The 21075-nt window shown below is 42.1% G+C and overlaps 1 protein-coding gene across 7 annotated transcripts in view; it reads right to left on the bottom strand.

Annotated features, from left to right (window-relative positions):
* LINGO2 (leucine rich repeat and Ig domain containing 2) overlaps positions 1-21075 on the bottom strand; it is a 561810-nt gene that overhangs the window by 162970 nt on the left and 377765 nt on the right. For 6 of the 7 annotated variants that reach the window (XM_080986844.1, XM_080986845.1, XM_080986846.1 and 3 more), the window contains one exon: positions 16368-16527. The gene's annotated coding sequence lies outside the window, so the exon portion shown is untranslated. Of the gene's footprint in view, positions 1-16367; positions 16528-19912; positions 20037-21075 lie in introns of those variants that run through there. The other variant, XM_080986849.1, reaches the window with a different exon arrangement.

Genomic DNA, 21075 nt, shown 5'->3' with positions numbered 1-21075 from the left:
CTTGTAGGCCAAATTGGGACCCATGCCAGTCCTAATTAGGCCCTCAGGCAAAGGTTCGTCACCCTTGTACTAGAAAGTTCAAGATGTCCTCTGTAGCCTCTGAGTAACTTTCCACAATGAACAGGAATAAGTGCTTCTTTGACTCCAGCAGAGTTAGTCAGTTTCTGTTACATGTGGAGAACCGTTACTGACCTCTAAGCTGAATTAAGTCTGACTTCGCTAGATACTGAAGTTGTTAAAATCACAGTTCCAAGACATTGCTGCTACGGAACTGCGCATCAAAGAAATTTTTTATATTTCAAAGATGAGATTTCGTGAAAACAAACATATAGGTACACATTGTTACTATTATACACTGTAGATATGACTTGCTTTCATTGGTTTTGCTTTCAGTCCTAACCATTAAAAAATTATCTAGGAGTCAAAGAAATTTTATGATGCATTTCAAATCCTTTGAAGATTCCAAGGGTTTGTTTTTTTGAAAAAAAGCATTTCATCATGCAACTATATATTAAGGCATATATTTAAAAGAAAGAATTTACTCAATAGACCATGACAGCTCATTTGAAACTGCTACAACCCATCATTTCAAATGTGTACTCTGGGACTTCTTAAAATGTATATTATTTACTTGACAGACCATGAACTATTGCATAAATCCGGATTAGGAACTTCATAAGAAACTGATTTTTAGCTCTATCATATGTGACGGCCAAACATATTTGCTTTCCTTGTTTATAATGGCAACAAGGACATTTTCTTTGTTAGGGCAGTGCCATCAGTTTGCATCATCCTAATCATACCCCATCAGCCTGACCTCTTGAAGGGAGGAGGCTTTTCCTGTGTACTGGAGTGAAGATGAAGTCTCTGTCTCTCATTATAACAGTATCATTCTTCACTCAACAGGGGTAGGGATCCTCCACTCTCTAAATCCCAAATGAAAGGAGGGGGGAATTGTCCTTGATCTAAAGTCAAGCCTTGTATAAGACCCATCATCTGGATGATAAGCCGAATTGCTGATGTGTGAAACTAGGGAATCACACAGAATATCGAGTGGTTTTGGTGTGGATCTAAATGCAGAGTTTCTGGCAATTCTGATTCACTTCTGAACATGAATAGGAAAATCGCTGTCTTAAAAAAAAATAGTAATGCTTGGATGAAAAATTTAAAAATATGGTATTGTGTTCCATAGATACTCCAATGTTGATTTGGAAATCTTCTCAGAACCCACTGATGTGTACTAGATTCTATTTCTTCTATTTAACACCTATGGGAGCAGTCAGATTTTTTAATTTTTTTAAAAATGAACAATTTTGGAGGGTCCCTGAGGGGCCACAAAAATATTTTGGCATCACAATGGGGAATCTCTATTTTTAAACAAATCAACCAACCCATACCACTTTTTTTTATAAGCACACATTTTAGGGCCATGGAAAAATCTCATGCACTGCCAACTCTAGTCCATAAGCTATGTGTTAGCCACCTCTGTATGAGAACCACCTGTGTAACAAGCTCTAATCATTCCATATGGAGCTTCTAAGTTCTGGGCCAAAATATCTTTGCTATAGGTAGAGACATTCTTGAATACCATCAGCAGCCAATATTGGTAGTGCTGTTGACCTGAAGTTTAAGGTGTCACTCGGGTTAAGGGCTGTCTAAGACCTGAGTTATTCATTAGCGGTGTTGAAGCCAAGGTTATCATCCCAAAGGGAATGGGGAGCAGGGAGCCAGCAGATAGTTCAGGGAACAGGAAGGGGAATGTGTAGGCTGGATGCAGATTAAAAGATCACAATCCAGTCTTCCTAGTAGTCTCCCTGAGCTCTCTACTCTGTAGCATGCAAAACCCCTGGAGACAACGGGGGAGAACTAAACACAGTAGGATCTTCTGGCTTCTGTGAATCTGTTGCAGCTTCAGCCCTCACCTCCTTAGATGTCTGCAATGTTTTCTGTCTCTCTCTCTCACTCAAGCCTGCTGCTTGTTCAGAATCCACCCCCCCCCCCCAATTTCTCCTCTGTATTCATTGTCCCACCACCACTCCCCTGGTTTGGAGCTTTCCTCTTCTGAGGCTTCCCAATGGGATTCTCCAGCTGGAACCTCCTGCCATTCCTCATCATCCAGCTAGTCCCTAACACCAAGCAAGACCGAAAGCAGGCTGTTGCTTGGGGAAAAGATAAATACTGGACTTAGGCAGGTCAGTTCAAGTACCAATTGGCTATCTAGGGCTGGAACCATGCCGGAGCTTGAAGAGGCCAGCAATGCCGTTTTTGACTCTACTGTTCTTCAACCTGGCTCACCACAGTCAACCAATATACTAAACAGGAACTACATCAGCCCTTCCAAACCTGGTGCCCTTCAGATATTTTGCATTGTAACTCTCATTATCCATGACCGTTGGTTATGCTGGCAGGGGTAGGCTGGATTATATGACAGGGTGGAATTTTATTGCTGCTCTTGCAACTGACCTCATTTTAAATTATCTAATGCTCAGCAAATGGTGGCTGTTCCCTTATCAGAGAATGCAGGTGTAGGAGAAAGCTGGAGGTGGTGAAACTGAGAAAACCACAAGAACAGATTTTAGGTGTTGTGTGGAATAGAATAAATAGTCTGGCGTTAGCATTCAGCACCCTGGACAGCTGCCTGGTCCCCAGCACTCTGGCAGGAATAGGGATGGTAGAGAATTTCCCAATAATCAACTGTGAATATGAGCTCTGCAGCTGTTTGCTTGTGTGCCAGCTTGGGGAACCAGTTGCTTTACATGCGAGTGCTAGTGATCTTTTAACAAGAACATTAAAACAAAAAAAAGACACTGCTTTTGAGCCAAGAACTTGTTTAACAATGATTTCTCATATGAACATTACTCTGTTTGTTGTCATTGTTTTGGAATTAGCCTACTAAAATGTGTATTCTCTGAGCGTCGCAGAGCCACAGTCTAATATACTGCTGTACAAAGCTGAAGTCATTCTGAAGTCCTGTAATGCATCCCAATACAAAAAATATGGGGCTTACTAAAAATGTGGATCTTGCTAAAATATTTATTGTTAATGTTGCTTGTTTATATAAGTGGATAAGTTTAATCTAGATGCAAGGGTTTTTTTTTTAAAAAAGATTTTTTAAACAAATGATGTTTTATCTGAAAAAATATCTGAATGTAACATATCATTCTGTTATAAAAATGTTTTTTTTAATAAATGATTTAACTGTTTTCATTTTTCTCTTTTTTATGTTTCCAAGTGTCTTTTTAATCGATGCAGTAATGCCCAAAGTGATTTCCCCACTGCCAAGAAAAAAATAAATAAAGCAAGGCTTTACAAACCCTTTTAGTCATTATTTCCCTTGCCAACTTTTCTTCTGCATGTGGCCATTCACAGCTTTGCAAGAAGAATGGGAAGAGAAGACGAGGGAAAGGACAGTACTTGCTCTGGTGTTCAAGGCTTTTCCCCTACAGGGGATGTCTTTCTGATGATCTGTCATTCACACAAAGACCAGAGCTTTCTTCTTCTTCTTGGGGGGCGGGGGGCGGGTACTCAAGGGTATACAGTACTGGCACCTTTTTCCAGAAGAAAAGCACTGACACAGAGAACAATCTTAAATACAGTGGTACCTCAGGTTACAGATGCTTCAGGTTACAGACACTTCAGGTTACAGACTCCGCTAACCCAGAAGTAGTACCTTGGGTTAAGAACTTTGCTTCAGAATGAGAACAGAAATCATGCGGTGGCAGCAGGAGGCCCCATTAGCTAAAGTGGTACCTCGGGTTAATAACAGTTTCAGGTTAAGAATGGATCTCCGGAACAAATTAAGTTCTTAACCTGAGGTACCACTGTTCTGTTTCCCGTCCCAAATAAATATTTCACAGTTTTTTGTAAGTCGAAGTTTTGTTACAATGAAGCGCTATTTAATTTTTGCTAAATTAAATAAATAAACGAGGCTTAAAGTAAAACTACCTGGGGTCAATGGTTACATGATGACGGGCAGTGAGCAGCTGTAGCAGTAGTAGTACAGTAGTAAGCAGATCAAAATAAAGCAACATCTGTTTGCAAGAGACAATCACGCCATCATCACATGAACTAGAAACACACACACACACACACACACGGACATTATTTTCACAAAACGTTATACCAGGCCAAGATCATTCAAATTTAACGAAATGCAAACTGCTATGGACCAAGTTTGAGCAACAGCGATGTGTTAAAAAAAAGATGAACAGGTACAGAACAATGAACCCCACCCCTGGACTGGACCAAACCGTCCTGAGCAGCTGGCTTTTCAAGAAGCCATTTTAAAATTCCCACAATGTCCCTGACGAATGCTGGCTCAAAAAGTCAGCTGTTACCACCAGGAAAGCCTGTGGACAGGGACTCGTTGATGGCAGGGGCATCAGAGGGCAGCTTGCAGCTGGCTCTGAATAGGACAAAATTGGGTGGGGGGTGGAGATGCATATGATTTTGGTGTAAGAACATAGGAAGCTGGACTAAGGAATTTACTCCTGCAAGAAGCAGTGGTGGCCACCAAAAAGATTAGACAACTTTGTGGAAGATATCAATGGCTATTAACCTTAATGGCTATGTTCTTCTTCCACTGCTGGGGGGGGGGCAGTATACATTTGAATAACAGTTACTGGAAACTGCAGGAGAGCAGAGTGCTGTTTACCATAGGCATCTGTGTGGCCACTAGAAGAATACGATGCTGGACTAGATGGGCAAATTCAGCTTGGTAATGGCAATTCATGAAAATAATGTTACTCTTTTTGATTCTCCCGACGGTGGCATGATACCTCTTTCTTCCATAATGGATTCCTGCATTTTTCACTATTAACAGCACAGCTATTGATTGCCCATCACCAAATAGTCACTGCCCCCAGCAGGCCAGCCCTCTGTTCTTATGAAGCTGCCTTATACCAACTCTGACCTTTAGCCCATCTAACTCAGTGGCTCTCCAGGGTCTCAGGAAGGAGTCTATCCTAGCCCTACCTGAACACAACAGGGATTGGACCTGGGACCTTTGGCAGATGATCTAGCGATGAGCTACACACCTTCTCTGGTGCTTTTGTAATCATGTAAATCTTGTCATGTTGTAAGCTGCCATGAGCGTGGTTTTACCTATTGGAAAAGCGGCAGACAAATTAAACAATGGTGATGATTTTAGAAAAAAAACCCTATCCATGTTGCATCTTTAAAAAACTTCCTGACTCGACAAGCTGCTCATCTACATAATGCTTTATTTATTTATTTATTTATTTATTTTATTTAGTCAAAGTTATTGGTCAACATAATATTGCTGCTTTAAAGGTTCACTGTTGTGGAAGGAACTTTCTGTGTTGCTTACCAAGCTTTCCAAAGAGCTGGAATTTAATGATTGATGAAGATGATAAAATGATGGATAGAATGCTAAAGCCTTTTTTTTTTTTTAAGACCCTTAAGACAAATAAACTTGTGAAGATGCTGACTGCTTTTTAATTGAAACACATTTCAGGAACGAGCTTACAGAATTTCATTTCATCCAAATATTACTGAGGGAGTTCTCAAAGGCATTTTGGGAGTAGATTATTGACCTGGACTGAGTCAATACGGCCCACTGGGCCATATAAGTTTCTTTTAGAGGCACAGATAGCTCACCTTTGTAATCTAAAATACAAACCTGGAAGCAGGAGGGAAAGGAAAAATTACAGGCTGATCCTAAACTGGTTTACCCCGGATTTCAGTGGGATTTATACGTACACAAGCAGACTCAGCACGACATTACTAATTGTCCTATTATGGCTGCCTTTTCTGGCTGAAGTTGTGTTGGACTCTCTGGAAGCAGAAAGCCTTGAGACTTCTTGACTGAAGCAGAAGTTCCACTATCTCAGCAAAGCACATACCTCTTTTATGAAAGTGTTCCATGCTAAGGGCAATGATGAGAATTTCTATAACATTTTGAGGTTTTGAATAGTTTGTTTTCCTTCCAGCCTCAAGTGTGTAAAGCGACAGAAATCTGATTAAATGTAGCCTACTGTACAGAAATAAGAGCCTCATCCATTGTTCCAACCACCTCTGCCTCTGGGACCATTCACTACAGGCACACAACCCCCTAGGAGGAGGTCCATGAGGAAATGCAGCCCTTTGGTTGAAACAAATGTTTCCCATCCCTGTCCTAGAGGGTCAAAACCGCTGTCTTTATTTCACTGAAATGCCACGTGCCAGACTTTTTGACTCTGGTGCATTGTAGGCAAAAAAAGAGGCCACTATCACACAAACATGGCAACTGCTATGAGTCGTCCCTCAGGCTGCGGTTCCCACCAACAGCATGAGTCCTAGTATTTGCCACAACTTATATCACATGAAGGCCTCATGCCTCAATGACCTGAACAGCTGTTTCTTTTTGGTTTCCTTCTCTTCTCAGGGCCTCCAGCAATATGACAGTGTCAAGCGTTAAGCTGGTCTTGAGCTGACAAAGTGAGGGATGTCAGACAGAGACATGTCTCTGCAACAACATCAGGCCCTGACTAAAGAGAGAAAGAGCAGGGACAGAGCGAAACCAGGAAGGAAGCTTCCCGTGGGATGGGGAAGGCCAGATACTACCACCTAGAAAGGCTTTCTGTCAGGCTCATTCACTATTCTGATCAACCAAGAGACTTTGGTCCACCTTTGGCTTCCTGTCTTCTTTGCCTTACTCTGCCCTCAGCCTAACAGCAACTGTTTCTAACAGATGTTGGTAGTAAGAGAAGAAGGGGGAGGCAACCAAGCTCAGGGCCTCCTGCTCCATCACTGCTGCTCCATCACCTAACTCAAGCTGCAGATCACTTTGCTGGAACCGAACTCTTAAAATCTGGAGTGCTTTAACCTGATGGCAATTGTAGCGAGCGCTCCAATTGAAGAACAGTCTTTACAAAAGGTGCCATGGACTTTGAAGAAGCACGAACTCAGGACAAAATGGAGAAATGAGCTAAGGGGAAGGTACATTTGGCAAACCCTCACCATGATCAACTCCCACCCAGAAACCTATGTCCCCACTGTGGAAGGACATGTGAATCCAGAATTGGCCTCCATAGTCAATTACGGACACACTGTTAAAACCATATTCATGGAAGACAATCTTACTCAGCCTTGAGTCATTGCCAGAGAAGAAGAAGGTGTGTATATGCCTGAACCACAATAAAGCAAATTGATGGAATTATGAATATGATGCATTCTATTAAAGCATCTTCTCTCTTGTTTCCTGCTATCAAAATGCCTGCTCTGTATATAACAGTTAAGTAATATTTCACTTAGACTTGCATTGCCCTGGATCTTGAAAGACCATAAAATGAAATGGGAAAAAAGAATGATTTCAATCAAGTTATATTTTTTGTTTTAAAAAAACATTATTTCTGTATTTTTCCAGAAGAGATAGCTATTTTTCAAATATCCTGAGCTGACTCTAACTGTAATGACTGATTTTTTTATTTTTATTTTTTTTAATACAGGCTTGCCAAATCCTGCCACAACCTTAACCTTAAAGAAAAATTGCAGATGCCACTGTCGGTCATAAGAGAAGAAACAGAATGAATGTCAGTTATTATCCAGCAGATAGCAGAGATCACTTTAAAAGCAATAAACTTGGAGGAGCAGATGTGTATCTCAGTGTCTCACATAAATCCCAGAACACAAAGATAAGAACAAGAAAAGAAAACATGCGAGCTTTGAATTTAGGGTCTTGATTTGACCACATACACCTTTGTTGTGTGATACAAGGGACCTTGCACGCAATGAGAAACCATGGAAAGAAGTGTGCTATATTATGTAAAATCAGGCTTCTTATTTGTATGCTACCACACAAAAGGGATTTTGGAATTAAATAGTGACATTCCTCAATTGCTAATAGAATGTAGCTGTAGTGTGTGTGACATTTCAGAATTTGTCTAAAAGTTATTCACTTATAGACACTTATAGAGGTGGAGCTGGCTGCTCCAGCACCTGGAGTGGCGCACATGCTGTGCACCTGGGGGTGGGACTAGCTGCCTGCGGGGGCATGGCTAGCGTCCCGGGGGCACCGCTTGCAGTGAGTGTCCCAGGGTGCAGTGCAGCGATGTCACCCCCCCCACTAGGGATGACACCCCTGGCGGGCCGCACCCCCCCATTCCTCTGCCACTGCTTATAGCAGGCATGTCCAAAGTCTTTTTTTGGGGTCTTCAACAACTTCAGTCCTAAAAAAAGGTCAACAACTTTGGTTGGCCCTTTGGTCAGCTCTCACGGCCCTTCACTTCATAAAATCTGGCCCTCCTTGAAAAAAGTTTGGACGCCACTGGCTTATAGAGAACTACCCACTAAGTATTTTATTTACTTTTACATTCAGTTCACCAAAGGCTCTCAAGGCAGACTGCTTTCCCTCACCAATATTCCAAAGTAACAGGAATAAGATCTAGCGTTTATCCAGGGTTTTTATAAAAAGATATATTAACATAAATACTGTAAATGAGAATGAGCGCAATAGCCAGCCATACATTTCTGAGCATAAAACACATTCAACACCTGCTGGCACATATTCCAAAGATTTGCATCAGGAACACCACACAACCAGGTTTTGGAACCTATTTATAGTCGATCATAACAAAATTCAACATTTACAGCAGGCTTCACACTTCTGATAGAACAGTACAGAACTACTTGAACACATTGCCATGAAGCCTTTCCAAGGCCTGCAACTGAAAGCCACTTCATCTGTGAGGCAGAAGCAGATCTCATTTGCCACTGCATGTGTGGGAACTGCTGCCAAAAACGTCTCCCCGGGGAATGTACTAGTAGGTCATAAGTGTTTGTAAACACACCTTGCACAACAATACATTACATTTTGAATTGCACACCTAGGGAGCATGCCTTAAAGAGTTCGTGTGGTAATGCTATGTCACCATCATCTCACAGTTAATAAAGATGTCTGAAATTCCACATTGGAACCAATGGCTCCTATGAATTTTCCAGTGGAGATTAATGATTCAGGCCACAAATGCAGTCCTAGTGCCTTGCCTAGGTTGGTAGAATGGCCACTTTCTCGACAGCTCTCCCCAAACAAGTGCAGGATGGAGATAGGCCAGTAAGTACTAGGATAACTTCTTAAAAAGAAGCAGATGCAGAATGATGTGCATATTTGAGGATATCTGGCAAACTGATTTATCTAAGAGTAGCTCCAATCACTCCAGACAGCAGCAGGTCCAACTTTTCCAAGAGCTTTCGCCAGCCAAACTGGACATGGTTCTTATTCACAAATATACCCTTCTGAACTGATAACTACCAGCAAGTGGGGCATGTGCAGAGTACCAATTCAACAAGCCGGCAGAGTGTGCCAATGGAACAGAAAAAGAGCAGACAGTTCTAGGTAGGGTCAGTCCCCTTGCTGACAGTATAATGCAGTTCCACAGCTCATAGGTTACATAAAGTTCTAATATATAGTCTTTCCAGCTGCACACTTTTGCAGGGTTCCAACACAGACTAGGCTCTGACCAAGGGCATGGGCCAACAGCAAACTTGCTTCAAACACAAGTGCATTTATACTTTAGATTGTGCTGAGTCATTCTCAGATGCTCGCTGACTCATTCTCACATGCTTAGCTAGTTGCAAGTGCAGGACAAACACACCCAAAATTAACCAGCACACCTAACAGAACCCTTTCTTGCCCTTTTCTCTGCATGCATAGACCCCTTATACATCAACATGATATCCAATCAAGAACCAAAACCTCAATGCCTCAAGCTTACGCACTGGACAGAGTGAAACCATTTTTATCAGCAAAGCAGATGGCAAATACATCACAGTGGAGAGATGAAACCTTTGGAGTGGAGACAACAGAGCTTTCCTGCTGGCTTTTTCTGTGGTGTCTACATCCTCCTTTAAGGATGTACACAAAACTATTAATGGTGAGGTGGGAGGGAATCACAGGGCACAATTCACCAACGTTCAGCACTTTTAAGTCTCATTCATGTCTATGGGTGTAGCGCTTCCATTAGGGATTTTGTGGCTGGATCATGCCCATAGTAATTCCACTGTCTTTCAAAATTGTTTGTATTTAATTAAGACTTCTGGATCACAGGTAAAATCACATTCCCAGGGCTCTTTAAAGAATATGGTATATTAGAAGACTGACAAAGGTATGTGGCAACTGCAGCAATCTGTTGGTTTAATCATCGACAGTGCAATAGTCAGGAAAAACCCCCACAGAATTTGGCAGCACAACACAAGGCATTTGTTAAGAAGCAGAAAGTATTTATAAATAGAACTCTAATATAAAAAGCAGTTGGTATTTCTCAACATAAGTACAAAGGAAGCATAAGAAGCCTTTTTTTTTAACGAGCAGAACATGAAAGGTGCAAGTCGTGGGTTATGAAAAGAAAAAAATGAATACGATTTAAATGCTGATTTGCCAAAGGGTTCATTTCATACCCGCCCCCTAGTTTGATTTCTTTATAACGTCATGTGCTGCTATGCTAAAAAGGATAATTCCAGGATACTGCAGACACCAGGTTGTTTTAATAATAATAATAATAATAATAATAATAGGTAAAGGTAAAGGTAAAGATACCCCTGCCCGTACGGGCCAGTCTTGCCAGACTCTAGGGTTGTGTGCTCATCTCACTCTATAGGCCGGGAGCCAGCGCTGTCCACAGACACTTCCGGGTCATGTGGCCAGCCTGACAAGCTGCATCTGGCGAGCCAGTGCAGCACACGGAACGCCGTTTACCTTCCCGCTGGTAAGCGGTCCCTATTTATCTACTTGCACCCGGGGGTGCTTTCGAACTGCTAGGTTGGCAGGCGCTGGGACCGAACGACGGGAGCGCACCCCGCCACGGGGATTCGAACCGCCAACCATGCGATCGGCAAGTCCTAGGCGCTGAGGTTTTACCCACAGCGCCACCCGCGTCCCTAGTAATAATAATAGCTTCACACAAATGAAAGGAGTCCCAAAGAAATTTATGTAAAGTATGATACTAATAAAATAGCCCTAAAAACAATTAAAAGATGATAAAAAGTTTCCTCTCATATAACAAGCTCTTAAAACAGCTATCAAGGAAGGTCTAAAGGAAATGTTCAATTAAGCCAAGTAAACTTCAGCCTAGCTAATACCTTAGTGGGAAACCGACTTACATGAGGCTCCCAGGCATTCTGAGACCTAGTTCAGTCTCCTACCTGGGCCAAAGACCTTGCTTCTCTGGCAGTGAAACAGGTAGAGACACATACCTTTTCTAAGTTTCTAATGTAATCTGTGAAAGTGGTGGCCCAATATGCAGGAGTTTGAGTTAGCTGTACAATTCTGTTACAGTCGTACCTTGGAAGTCAAATGGAATCTGTTCCGGAAGCCCATTCGACTTTCAAAACATTCGGAAACCAAAGCTCCTGCAGCCAATCGGAAGCCACGGAAGCCTCGTTGGATGTTCGGGTTCCAAAGAATGTTCGCAAACCGGAACGCTCAATTCCGGGTTTGCGGCATTCGGGAACCAAAACATCTGAGAACAAAGGCGTTCGAGATCCAAGGTACGACTGTACTTCATAAATATCACTTTCCGCGGTCCACATTACGAGCATGGTATCATTTGACCAATATGTAAGCATCTAAACTGAACATTCTTTTGGAATTTTTGTGAAGAAACACATTTGGCATCCTAATTTAGGGTGGGATTAAACTAAACTGTTGTGTGCAAGGAGTGAGGTCCATTCACAAAGCAGGACTCCCCTTGCTCTCTTTCCTCCCGCTATGTGCCTCCTATGTCCTCTAAATCTGCACTGGAGGGTTGAGGAAACCCCGGAACAGGTCTAGGGTGTGCCTGAGTTGGGGAAGAGGGAAAGTTCCATTATGTGAGCAACCTTGTTTTTTCTGCACACACACACATGGGATGTAGGAAGCTCTTAACCATTAATCAGGTTTGTAAACCCCAGGGCAGGAATCAGTGGCCTCCAGTCATGTACCGAAAGAGCTCTTGCAGGCCAAACCACATCGCTTTCACCTCCCAAGGAAAAAGAACATGAAAGTCAAGCCGCCTCCATTCAGCGAACATTTAAAATAAACATGCACCCTTCCACTGCAAACCTCTTTGTATATTTTCCTCCCATCCCCGAACATCCCTGAAATGCCCTCCCTCGCAATTCACTATCTGAGACCGAGGTGGCAAAGCCACTTCCGACGTAGAAGGAGGTGTGGTTGCGGGCTTCACCCTCCCACCATGCGTGCGGAGGCTGGCTCTCAGCCTCCGCGCGATTGAGGGAATCCCAATTGCGTCATCCCCTGGCCAGCCAATTGGCTGGCCTGGGGGGCGTGGCCTGCTCCATTTAACGCAGGGGCGCCCTGAGATCTCCCTCTTTGCCGCTTCCAGATGCTCCAGTTTCCCACCCTCCCGCCCTTTAAGGTATTTTTCCGTCTTTGACCTTGCTATGGACCTCGGTTGGTCGCCATTAAGGGGCCTGGTAGGAATTTTTCCACTTGGCAAACTGGCACCAGCCACTTGGTTTTTTTGCCTACCTCGTAGCAAATCGTCACAACTTCCTTGGTATTAGCGGTTAGGCATTGGTATTGGTATTGTTATGTAGATGGAAGGGGGGGAGGAAGCGCCATCACCTCCCCCGCGTATTGAAGGGTAGTCCGATAAAGGATTCCGGGGGGCGTGGCCCTGTCCGAAGCCTATGGAGGTGAGGGCCTAAGGCATGCTCCCGAGCGGTGACCCTGGGGGAGTTCCTAGTTGACGTGCCTCAGCAGGGCTCCCTATACTGGTGGTTAACCCTTCCTGGACTTCAAGCAAGCAGGCTGAAGCCGGATAGTCGGTTAGGACCAATGCCTAAGCCAATACCGCTCATCACCTGTAACCAATAAAGTTGTGGCCATATTTAGCCCATTAACCTTAAATATCTGTGTCAGGTGTCTTTATTTCCACTGGGGGGAGGCGGGAACTTGCCATGCAAATTCAGAGAAGGCTTTTCTCAGCAGCCTTCCCCCCCCCCCGCCCAGCCCCCCTCTCAGTAATGGCAACAGAATCAATGTGTTTTCCTCTCAAATTATGTGTTGCCTTATTCCAGACATCAGCTTGATGATTTTTCCTCCATCAGAAGCACCCTCCAGAATAACAAAGTGTCACATATGCAGCGCTGCCTTGGTGAAAATATCAGAGACAAATACACTCAACTGAATAATTTTATCTTGAAGTCAGGGGACACGCATGATAGACTTGTAATGAGGTTTATAAAGCTGCCTCTTGGTGTAATTATTGTTTTATGTCCCCTGAAGCAGTGATGTACAGCAAATGGACAATATTTCCCCATTTGTTGCTACTAAATTATCTCTTTCTTTATAAGACAGATCAATGGTAGCACTGAAAAAAGGTTAGCAGGATTGGTCTATTGGGGGCGCAGCATTGGCGCTGCAACTCAGGCCGACATCGCCGAAGGATATTGAGGGGCCTCAGCTCCCTCCTTAATAACTGGGGGGCGGGGTGAAATGCCACTGCCCCCAGGATCCAGCACCCCTTGGACCCAGGTGGAGGAAACATGGGGCCCAGGTACAGGGCTACTCAAGGTAGAAATGAGACTCAGGACCTCAGTATTGTGCTGAAATAGATCACAATTTTTTTAAATTTCAGATGTAATTAGGTTTTGGCAAAGGCATTGGGAATGTATCAACTAACAAGCAATCCTTCTGCTGGTTGACAAGAGGGTTGATGAACCCTGAATAGTGGGTCTGACATACATCAAATTAGGGTGAGCCCTTCAGGGCCACCACTTGGAAGGGTACTATGGCCCCCTGACCCTCAGACAGAGACATGCCTTCCAGACCCCTTTTAGTAGGGTACCCAATAGGCTAAAGTTGCAACCCACTACCTTATCCACTCAAAGTTGTGATGATTGCTAACAGGTAGGCAAAAACCTGCAGACCAGCCACTTTGTCTGCAGGAAAAATTCCTCCCATGGTGGACTCAATATTCCATAGCAAAGTCTGCATGTTGCCTTGCCTGCTTGCCTTTGGGCAGGACCATTTAGAAAAGGGTCGGGAGGGTGGAAGATCTAAGGACAATCTGAGCAGGCCGAGCCCTCTCTTGGACCTAAATGAAGACAGATCCACTGCTGTAGCCATGCCCCTTCTCAGCTCCAATAGACCAATTCAAATGGGCTTTCAAGCCTTACCAGGTGACATCTGGGGGAGGCTCCCAATTTCTCCAATGGTTGCACCATGACCCTAGGGCCTCAGAACTGAGCCACGGCTGTGCCAGGTCACAAACTGCGTTTCACTGGAGTTCCAGGTGAGCGGCCATTTTGCAAGAAGAATCTGAATACAGTCGTACCTTGGTTGTCGAATGCCCTGGAACTTGGACGTTTTGGCTCCCCAACGTCGTAAACCTGGAAATGATTATTCCAGTTTGCGAATGTTCTTTTGGAACCTAAACATCCGATGGGGTTTCTGCAGCTTCTGATTGGCTGCAGGAGCTTCCTGCAGCCAATCAAAAGCCGCGATTTGGTTTTCGAACGTTTTGGAAGTCGAATGGACTTCCTGAATGGATTCCGTTCGACTTCCAAGGTATGACTGTACTAAGAACTATCTGGTCTATGTTCAGGTCTTCTTGCAACCTATATTTTATCACATGTCATCTGGGCTTTGTCCAGTTTATCCAAGTGGTATATGTCCCTGTAGAGCTGAGAACAACAGGACCAGCCAAAAGTCTTCCTGTTGATGCACCAAACAAATGACAGATCGGCTCTGTGTATCTTATAGCATGATGACCAATGTAACAAGAGTTGATCAAGAGTTGAATGGGACACTATTTTCTCAATTTCATTATTAATGTTTGTTATTCCCTCACCTTCAAAAGAGTTTCTGTTTCCCTGATGGCAATGGAGATGGGAAACTCTTGATCATGCCATCTAGAAAGGAAGAGGTATCACCAAACACGTGTTTCTAAAATGACTCTGCCCACCTCCTCCAAATTCCACACAATGCGTTGCATCCGATGTTACAACATATTTGGAGTAAACCAGTAGAAATTAATGGGCCTGATTAACTTAGGCCCATTATTTTCAAAGTGTCTATTCTGGGGGGAAAACTTGGTTTGATACAATCCAAAGGATCTCTTTCTGAAATCATTTACGCAGATGAAATTTTAAACCTGCCCATAGCTGCCCATATCCTTTCCCATGCTCTTTATTTTGCATTAGATTCTCTCCTCCTATTGCTGTTCCATTTCTTTCCCAATTCCCTGCAGTAATGTCTTTTTGTTGTTGTTGTTTAGTTGTCTTAGTCGTGTTCGACTGTCCGTGACCCCATGAACCAGAGCATGCCTTGGAAACTCTCACTTTCTTCTCAAAGCTTCTCCTTTTTTATGTCCATGGAGTTTTCTTGGCAAAATACTGGAGTGGTTTGCCAGTTCCTTCTCTGATGTCTTTTTAGATTTGGCTAAATAATGCCCTGTCCACTCTAAATACTGCCTATGTACTTACGTATATGCACTTTAATATTTCCATAATAAACTCAGGTTTCCCAGCTCATTTGTAATCCTCTCTCCTTTACACCAGAACTGTAGGTTAAAGATCCAAATGTGGCATTCGTATATATCTGTGTAATATATTACACGTATAGACAAGGACACATGGTAACACTTTGATTCTTGGAATCTTAGAAATTTTCTGAAATATCCTCATCATGAAATCATGAAACCCTTCCGGTTTTCAAAGCGCTTTCCCCTGCCCCATGGGATAAAAACTGATAAATGTTTAACATTGTGGTGCTATAATAACCATGCTTATTTGAAAGTGACCTCAAGATTTCTCTTGTGGAATGTTTTAATATTTGAGGGCAAGGAGATGGCAGAGAATGGAGCGAGAGGCACTGACAAGGGAGAACATAAGAGAAATTGGTACCTTTCAATTTTACGAGAGAGGAAAGAACGCTATTCGGTAATAGTGAATCTGAAATTGAAATGCGCTTTTCACATCTGTGTTTGTACAAAGGCAGTTTGACGAGGATATAAAAAGAACACAAATGTGATTGCTTCTGCAAGTATTCTAACCTGGCAAATCTAATACTTTTTTTTAAATGGCTAAACGAGTATTTACCTTGTCATCGCCTGAGTGAGACAGTAAATATAATGTCTGTCTGCTCCATTCTGCCATTCTGGGTTATGTGATTAATTTTATTATACCTTTTTATGTGTGTTTTCTTTTTAACCTTTGTGCAGCTGAAGAAGAGAAGGATCCATTAAACTACACATGCTTGTCTGAGATCGCACAGTAAAAGAACAACAGCTTTTATGTCAAGCCATCTGCTGCACTGATACAGCAAAGAAACTGAAAAACAATATGCAACAGAATCACTAGCCAAAGTTCCTTTCTTTAAAGCCTTATGAAGATACCACGAAGGCAACAAGTACCATGGGCCTTACCTGTTATACTGTCTTTAAAAGTCCGGTCCTTGTTGCTGACCATACAAAGCTCTTGGCCACTGGTTAAAATCAAAGTGGAGTATTCGATCATGATAATCCCAATGTGTCATGGATGACAGACTGTCTCATGGCACCACGTTCCAGCTGCTTGAAACAAACCCTGCAAAACAACAACAATGGCAACAAAACATGACATACGTATTTCATTTTAATTGAAACATAGCGAACCATATCCAAAGACTAGGAGGCACCCCACTTAATCAATAAGAACATCATAAAGAAGGCAAAAAGATATATTGACACATCAAAGCTTTGTGGAACACATAAAGGCATTTTATTCTGTGTAGATGCTACTTGTTACAGTTCTATTAAAAATGTAAGGATTAATTAAAAATTATCATTAAAAGCAAATGCTCCACCAGGATTCTCTTGCAAGAACAGAGCTCCTCTGGAGATCTCCTGCTGAAATAAAGTAAAGCAGAGTTTGTTTTAAAGAGTTGAGATCTAAGAGGCAGGTCTCAGGTAGAGAGAGGGGTACAGCTTTTCAAAATGTTCCATTACACACTGCCACCTAATAAAAAAATATTTTGTGAGCGTACAATAAAATGATTCAAGATTCTAGCCGTGTGTACAGCTTTAAAATCAAGGACATTAAAATCAAGGACAAACACTTCCAAAGTGTTTGAGCATTGATATGAGAGAGCAGCAGCACCCACTGCAGTTTGGGAAATGTAGCTGTGCAAGTATGTGCATACCTGTCAGTTTCCAAACTGCTCAAAGCTATCCAATTCACTTACTTGCACTGCTCTGTGCGAGCTGCAATCATGCAGCACACAGAAAACAAAACAAATTTGGACTTTGCAGAGGACTCAGATGATGACTACAAAGGTGCCATGCATTAAAATTAAATTTAATAAAAGATTAAATGTTAGGCATTGGGAAATGATAGCACTGTAACATTTGTAAATAAATAACATATGCATATCAAAATAAAAAGCATGTGCACATTGAACAGTTGCTGAACTAAAAAAAGTTACTAGGTGTTTCTTAACAATAACATAAAAGTCGCACGCATTGTGTAAAATTACATTAAATGTGCTTACACTGAAATCCGTCTAACTGTAATAGCATTGGTAGGCAAACTAAGGCCTTCTAAATCCGGCCTGTGGATGGTCCAGGAATCAGCGTGTTTTTACATGAGTAGAATGTGTCCTTTTATTTAAAATGCATCTCTGGGTTATTTGTGGGGCATAGGGATTCATTCATTTCCCCCCCAAAATATAGTCCGGCCCCCCACAAGGTCTGAGGGACAGTAGACTGGCCCCCTGCTGAAAACGTTTGCTGACCCCTATATCAAAATTAATTTATTCATATTATGACTTAGAGGAAAGGTAAAAGAGATCCCTACAATTGTGTAATACACTTCAAATACATATCTAGTTAAAGTAAAGTCATGTATTATATTGAATATAAAGGAGGGGAAAAACTTTTCTTGATATATGGCTTGTAGCACAAATATGATAATGGATGAGGACATTATTACAATTTGTTATTTGTAAGAAAATTTATTTGGTTTCCAAAGCAGTTCTAAAAATTTAAATTGGACACTTTGTTCACACATATAGCTTAAATTAGTAAACAGAGGGGTGAGGAAAGCTTCAGCCCTTTCAATGACACCGTAAAAAGCTTAAGCAATCAGTCAGAACAGGGTATCACATGAAATTACAATCCAGAGACATACAGCTTTCAAGAAATCATAATTCAGTTTTGCCAGTTTATCAGATACTGAAATGTTCAGCTCTCAGTCCATGGACTTAACATGATGTCTGGTGTGATGTAGGTGAGTGTGGCTTGGAGGAAATGACCTTGTTGGCCAAATTAGGACCACTGCTGGCCAATTAGGACCTCTGCAAGGCAAAGGTCGCACACTGCTGATACAGAGGTCAAACATTACACAATTTCTTTAGGTTGATCGGAGGTGTATGAACACTGGATTTCTAATGTTTCCTTCCTGCAAACGTGGCAAAACACGGCAACTATTACTGAGTGACTTCACGGGGGAAACAGTTCATTATCTGTACTTATTTTCCACTTACTGTTTCTTAAATTTTTTTCGTGGAAGACATAACCAAGAGAGAACTATAAATCAAAGCAAAAGCAATCATGGACGTTTTTGCACAGCGTGAGTTACATAGATTGCAAAATCATAAGCAGAGTAATATCTGCTAGGAAACTACCGAAAGTCAGTTTGTAAACAAGAAAATGCTTCTTTCTTTCGTTGGGCAAACTATTACTCTTAGATGCAACAGTGGAAAGAAAATATGCATCATAGTTCAAGGGAGCCAAAATTTCTCAGTAGACAACCCTGAACATAAAGAGTCTTCCTAAAACACTATCATTGGAGACTGTGGTTGAATATATGGAGTAAAACATTCCAGGGAGCCACCACACAAAAGTCCCTGTCCCTTGTATTCAGCAGCCTGGGCTCCCTTCCTATTAACTGTGCACAGCTCTATGCAGTCATTCCTTCACATGGGCAGCCACCCTCTTCCTTCCTGAGCATTTTCCCACACCTCATCCTCAAAAGATGACATCTCTTAAGAGCTGGATCAGATGTAAAAGGAACTAGGTTTTCTAAGCTAATGGATACATGCACCCATTGATCATGGGTGTTATCCTAAATTCTCATGACTAGATTGTATCAAATGGAATGTTGCAGTGTTCCATTTTAAGACCCAGGTATCCACACATGACATCAAACCCAGGTAGAGAGAAAAATGGAGTACGGGAATATGGAGGGGTGAGAATGCACGTGTTCCCATAGCTCACCTCCAATCCCTACTTCTAATTCCAGTTTGACATCTGAACTAGTTTCTGATCAATGCCCTCCACCCCATTCCCTTACAGTAACAGCTAAAACCATATCAGATTTCTGGGTAATCCTTTGAAGAGCATTCCCGTATTTCACCAATAATGGCTTAAGTGTACGATGGGTCCTTCTCCCCCATCAAAATTGCTACACATGAAAACATTTCATTCTGCATAAGAATTTTGTCATATTGGATGTCTGTCTTCACTGAACTGTTGTTACACACTGCATAACATTTCCTCCAGATTTAGCTGCCTTTTTTGAAGTCATAGAAGCCTATCTGACCAATCAAATAATAGAGATGGAGTAAGCACAGCTTGTGGATGTTAGCCAGAAATGAAATGAACCATCCTATCCAGCCACCCCCCTTCCAGGTGTTTGATATTTCATCACTTGTATCAACAAAAGTTAACAGCACATCAATTATAACACTAAAATATTATGTAAGAACTTGCAGCTAGTTCCATGCATAGGATGATGAAAGATGGTGTCTCAAATTCTCTTTGAGGTCTTAAGCATTTTCTTACCTTAAAACCTATCAGAAAAGTATTCTAAACGAACACAAATGCACACATACTCAAGTTCATCTTTACCTATTAGCTTACCGCCAGGCTTGAGCTCAGCAGAAGCAAACTGATGAGTTTTCCTTTCTCAAAATAATCCTTGTGATACATACGGTTCGGTTTCAAGGCCTGCTATTTCCAGCTGACCATGAGACGTTGCAGAATACAGAGGCTTCTTCGGTCCATGCAAAAAGCAAATATCTCGCAGTGTAATATTTCAAAGCAACTGTTCCACACAGCAAACAGCAACATGCTGTTTTACTTCCTTTCCTGCACCAGAAGTTGCTGCAGTAGTTAACCAAGGAAGCTATTGTTTCCAAATAAATGGTGAGTCATTTTTCTGTCATCCATTAAATCACCAAGTCATACTCATTGTATGGGGCTTAAACTCCTCATACATGGGGACATGGGGGAATATAAAGTCTGTACTTCTGTTGATTACTCAGTGCCTGAATCATTCTTAAGTAGACTGGACAAAGCACATGAGAATTTGCTATCTGGAACAGCCTTGAGTTCATGCGCTCATGTGCTAAAGACAACTTGAAAAGAGAGACTGTACAGAAGTGTTTATACGCTAATGCTAGAAGTCTCCAAGGCAAGATGGATGAATGCTTGGTCTTAGAGGATGGTTTTGATATAGTGAGCATAACAGAAACCTGGTGGAAAGAAGGGAACTAGTAGGACTTGATTATCTAAGGATATAGACTCTATAGGAAGAACAAAGAAGGGCAGCTGATAAGGAGAAGGGAGGTGGTGTTAACTATGTATGTCAAAGAAGGCATTGAGTCCAGTAAGATAGAAATCCAAAAAGAGGCAGGCTCCTCCACAGAATTGTTGTGGGTGGCCAAACTGGGCCCCAAGAGTACTTTAGTGCTGAAAACATGCTATTGTCCCCCTGATTAAAATGCTGGGCATTTTAATCATCTTGAGATGAAGACTTAAATCAAGGAAACATCCAAAAGAGAAAATTTAGAACTGGGCAACTTGTAAATTTCCAGTTGACCAGAAAATCCAACATGATCACGTTTGATTTCAAAAGAGGAAACTTCCCAGAATGAGAGGACTGGTAAATAGGAAATTGAAAAGTCAAGTCAAGAGAGTCCACACTTCTCATCAGGCTAGCTCTGTATCCTGCTTGATCTTCTGCTTGGCTGAATTGTACCTGAACCATGATAAATCATCTTGCTTTCCTGAATGGAGGGAGGTGTACGGGTAGAAACCTGTGATGCTAGTCTGCATAAGAGTCACATCCACTGCACTGCCTACTTTTGCCTCT

Source organism: Podarcis pityusensis (assembly GCF_964106645.2).
Source record: "Podarcis pityusensis genome assembly, chromosome: 17".
In the NCBI taxonomy this organism is placed as follows: Eukaryota; Metazoa; Chordata; class Lepidosauria; order Squamata; family Lacertidae; genus Podarcis; species Podarcis pityusensis.
The sequence above is the reverse complement of the archived record's forward strand: the minus strand, read 5'-3'. Positions and strand labels throughout refer to the sequence as shown.